Consider the following 5,000-nt stretch of genomic DNA (forward strand, 5'->3'; position numbering starts at 1 on the left):
AAAGAACTCTTTAATCATGCAAAAGGTTCTTGGTGTTCTTATGGTTCTATATAGAACCATGTTCCTTGCTAAATAATGATTGAAAAAGCATCTTTTCAAAGAACCCTCTTTAGCACATTCTCCATCAATCTGAAGAACCTTTTAATCATGCAAAGGTTCCTTGAATGTTTATGGTTCTATATAGAACCAATTTTCTTTACTAAAGAACCTTCTTTTTCGTGTGTACAGCACCAAAAATAGTTCTGCTATTGCAAATATGACATCATAACAGCAGAAACTGGTGCTATGTGGAACCATTTTCAAAAAATGTTCTACATAGAACCATACACAACACATTCTCCTTCAATTTGAAGAACCATTTCACCATGCAGAGAACCGACTAAGCTTAAAATGGCTCTCTATATATAGAACTCCTTTAATAAAGAACCCTTAAGGAACCATCTTTTTTAACGCTTATATATATGAAGTTTTGATGACGGCCAATCTACAGTCTATGATCCAGAATCTAGAACCTGCTCCCCTAATTGTTACACAGCTGGAACCAGCTAGTTAAAACCAGCCTCTCTAAACGTTCCGCTGACTCCTGCTCGGCAGCGGCGTTCCTCTCTCTGTTCTAAGCTCTGCTTTCTTTGCTTCAGGGATCTCCGTAATCCCAGTGCTTCGGCGCTTTCAGGCGCAGAAACCCACGACCCAGCAGGACTGACTGACTCGAACACAATGTTCTGCGTTCTAAATGAGCTTCATCAGCCTTGGCCTCTGCTGTTCTCTTTAGCCTCGTCTTCCTCCGAGTCTCTGTCTGCTCCTCTCTCTCACCCGAGGCCCAGCGGCTTGGAGACGCTGACACACCAGTGTTTTTACAACGTTCCATAACTTAGATCTCCGCAGCTTACCGAGTTGGCTCGCGGAACCATGTTCTACACGGCTGTAGAACATCCTGCACTTGTTTTACTGTTGTGATGTAAATTTCCATTATATCAGCACACTGGTTCTCTGCAAAGGTAAATGCTTAAAAAATGGTTCTTCAAGGGTTCTTTATTAAAGGAAATGGTTCCATATAGAGTCATGCTTAAAGGGTTCTTTGCATCATGAATTGTTCTTCAGATTGATGGAGAATGTATTGTATGTGGTTCTATTCAGTACCAAAAGCTTGACATTGTAACAATAGAAGCACCCTTTTGGTGCTATATAGAACCCTTCTCAAAAAGATTCTACATTCTCAAAACAGATGGTTCCTCAGGGGTTCTTTAGTAAAGAAAATGGTTCTAGATATGAACACAATCAGTTCTTTTTTATCACAAAAGGATTCTTCAGTTTGATTGAGAATTGATATGGTTCCATATAGCACCGAAAAGGGTTCTTCTATTGTTATGAGGACAAGCTTGTTACAACAGAAGAACCCTTTTTAGAACTGAAAAGGTTCAACATAGAACCATCTACAGCACCCTCTCCATCAAATGTGAAGAACACTTTCACCTTGCAAAGAACCCTTTTATCATGCAGAGGGTTTGTTGATTGTTTATGGTTCTATGTAGAACCATTTTCTTTACTAAAGAACCCTTGAAGAATCATCTTTTTCAGTGCGTATATAGAAGCATCCACAGCATGTTCTCCAATCTGAAGAACACACTCATGTTGCAAAGAACCCTTTAAGCAAGCAAGAGTTCTTTGAGTGTTCATGATTCTACATAGAGCCAAAGAAACCTTTTTATGATTAAAAGGTTCTTTACATGGTGAAATGGTTCTTTGGTTTGATGAGAATGTGTTGTATGTGGTTCTGTATAACACCAAAAAAAGGTCTTCTATTGTTTCAAGCTCAACACTGTAACAGCAGTAACAGAACCTATTTGGTGCTATGTAGAACCCTTTTCAAAAAGGTTCTGTAGACAACCATATACATAGATTCTTATAAATGAACCTATGTATAGAACATGACGGAAGTTTGCTGGATCTGGTACAGTGATCTAGAAAAGTTTAAACCCTGTCTGGGTTCTCACTTGGACAAGAACATGAATCTGATGTTCTTCTTGCTCCGTGGCACCTTTAAACACCCCCTCAGTGCTCCTGCGTGACCCCATCTGTGCCCCATATCCATCTCCCCTGGATTAATAACCCCCTCTGATAGCAGGACGGTTCCACCAGGCACCCCAGCAGAACACTGACCAGCTCTCGAGGCTCTAGTATTAATCATCCTCTTCACAGAGGGCCATCGATCCTCATGCCAGCAGAGGAGCCGGAGCAGCCAGAGCAGCCGGAGGAGCCAGAGGAGCCAGAGGAGCCGGAGGAGCCAGAGGAGCCGGAGGAGCCAGAGGAGCTGGAGCAGCCGGAGGAGCTGGAGGAGCCAGAGCAGCCGGAGGAGCCAGAGCAGCCGGAGGAGCTGGAGGAGCTGCACAACAAGCAGCCTCATTTATTCCTGTCAGGTTCCAAACATCGACATGAGCATTTAGATGTTAGGCGTGACTTTACCGTACGTGAGAATGACGTTTGCGGAGAGACGGATCACTTCTGGAGTTTTGATGAGGCTGGTCTAATGATAAGAACAGCCAGTAGAGCCACCGTCAGTCACCCTAAACCAGGACTGGAAGCCTAAATGTTCTGGAGGGTCATTCTGTCCTTTCAACAAAACTCAAACCGCCCTGAGAGCCTCAACACTTCCTATCCATCTTGGCTGTAAACGTGTCTCCGCGTGCGCTGATGTGCTGGTCTAGGATAAAAAATATCATATAAACGACATTCGCAGACTTTGCTCTTCGGCAGCTTCGGATCGCCTACTGCTGCTTTTCTCGCATCTCCGGCAGGAAACTTTTCCACACAAGTAGAACAGTTTCTACCAAAACGCCTCAACGTTCGACTTTTTACGAGGCTGAAGTCGCTTCTCATTCACCAGCCTCTGGTTCACATTTTCCCGTTCCTAATCCTAATCTCCTGATCTCCCTGAGCTCATTAACAGCAGCCGGCAGGTGAGCCTTAATAATCCGGCACCAGTTCAGCACAAGAACAAACAGAGCCAGGTGTCCCAGCATGAGGCTGTGAGTGGTTTCCAGGTTGAGTGTGCACTGCTATGCAAATGCATCCCAAACAGCATTCCACACATGGAATTCTCACACGAGGAATTCTCACACAAGGAATTTTCAAAAAGGTTCTATATAGGAACAAAACTTAATTCTTTCCTAATGGAAATGGGCTTAATGGCTTCCAATAGAAACCACTAGGTTCCCAGGTTGAGTGTACATTCCAAACAGCATTCCACACACGGAATTTTCACACGAGGAATTTTCACACGAGGAATTCTCTCACACTGAATTCTCACTCATGGAATTCTCACATGCGCTCATTCCAGACACTAAGCTCTGTTTAAACTCAGAGGGCGAGGTTCCAGTCCTGCAGTCTCTCACAGTTAAATTTGATTAAGCTCTGTGTTTGTACACTCTCTAAAACAAGATGGTTCTTCAAAAGGTTCTTTAGTACAGGAATGGTTCCATTTAGATCCATGAGCTCTATACAGAGCCACTTCAAGCTCTAATAGTTCTCTGCGTGGTGAAATCCTTCTTCAAATTGATTGCGTTTGGTTCTATATAGCACCAAAAAGGGTTCTTCTATGGTTGGTGTCAAGCTTGTGACAATAGAACCCACTTTGCGTGGTGAAAAGGTTCTTCAGGTTGATGGTGAATACGGTTCTATACAGCACCTTTATTGAAAATGGTTCCAGGACCAAAAGGGTTCCTCTATTGCTACAAGCTTGACACTGACAGCAGAGGAGCTGTTTCAGAGCCACGCAGAACCATTTTCAAAAAGGTTCTACACAGGAACAAAACCTAATTCTTTCCTAATGGAAAGAGCTTAATGGCTTCCAATAGAGACCACTAGGTTCCTGCAGAACATCGAATGCATGTCACCTGTTAAACCACTGTGACATCATCCCATTAAAAAAGACAAAACACATTACAGAACCATCAGGAACCAGCAGACACTCTTGATGGTTTCTATGGGTTTTTTAAGCATTGCCTTTTCTGAAGAACCCTTGAAGAACCACCCCGTTTTAAGAGAACCGGCGTCTGAGCTACATTACCCGCTTCAAACGGTCCCGAAAAGCCGTCAGGGTCCGTCCCGGAGGTCAGTCAGCTGGACAGCCGTTCAGATCCGCGTCATCTGTTTCAAAAGCCGATGACGTCAGAGCGCCGATTTCCACTTCGCAGGGAGAGAAGACCGCGCGGGACGCACCTGAGAGGGACACGCGCATACCCGCGCGCTCTCATTTCGTCACGTGAGCCATCGCTGGCGGCCGTGAGAACGCGCGCGAGCTGCAATCAGCTGTCACTGCTGACTGTGTGTGCGCGAGCAGCTCCGCGAGGCTGCCGTTCCCGCCCCTCTGTGACGTCAGAGAGAGAGAGCGAGCGCGCGCGGGGAGGTTCCCTGACCAGACGCGGTCAACAGATCAGGACCAGTCCGAGGCTGAACTGACGCCGCTGAAGACCTGCGGGGCACGTCACGGCTCGAAGGGCAGCTTCACCCAAAATTCAAAATTCCTGCATCTTTAAGCGCTTCAGGCTTAAAGCCGCTCACAGTGGAGGCGATGGGAACCAGACGTCCCCCTCTAAAAGCTCCTCACAGTGGAGGTGATAGGAACCAGACGTCCCTCTAAAAGCTCCTCACAGTGGAGGTGATGGGAACCAGACGTCCCCCTCTAAAAGCTCCTCACAGTGGTGGTGATGGGAACCAGGCGTCCCCCTCTAAAAGCTCCTCACAGTGGTGGTGATGGGAACCAGACGTCCACCTCTAAAAGCTCCTCACAGTGGTGGTGATGGGAACCAAACGTCCCCCTCTATAAGCTCCTCACAGTGGAGGTGATGGGAACCAGACGTCCCTCTCTAAAAGCTCCTCACAGTGGAGGTGATGGGAACCAGACGTCCCCCTCTAAAAGCTCCTCACAGTGGAGGTGATGGGAACCAGACGTCTCCCTCTAAAAGCTCCTCACAGTGGAGGTGATGGGAACCAGGCGTCCC

At 46.2% G+C, this 5,000-nt stretch overlaps 1 protein-coding gene across 6 annotated transcripts in view; it reads right to left on the reverse strand.

The window, feature by feature from the left end:
* The window catches only part of arhgap24 (Rho GTPase activating protein 24), a 255,642-nt gene that overhangs the window by 57,278 nt on the left and 193,364 nt on the right, over positions 1-5,000 (reverse strand). Inside the window, exon 1 of one of the 6 annotated variants that reach the window (XM_037545999.1) lies at positions 4,067-4,342. The exons of the other annotated variants lie outside the window; for them this stretch is intronic. The gene's annotated coding sequence lies outside the window, so the exon portion shown is untranslated. Of the gene's footprint in view, positions 1-4,066; positions 4,343-5,000 lie in introns of those variants that run through there. 6 annotated transcript variants of the gene reach the window in all.

Source organism: Pygocentrus nattereri, chromosome 16 (assembly GCF_015220715.1).
Source record: "Pygocentrus nattereri isolate fPygNat1 chromosome 16, fPygNat1.pri, whole genome shotgun sequence".
Lineage (NCBI taxonomy): Eukaryota > Metazoa > Chordata > Actinopteri > Characiformes > Serrasalmidae > Pygocentrus > Pygocentrus nattereri.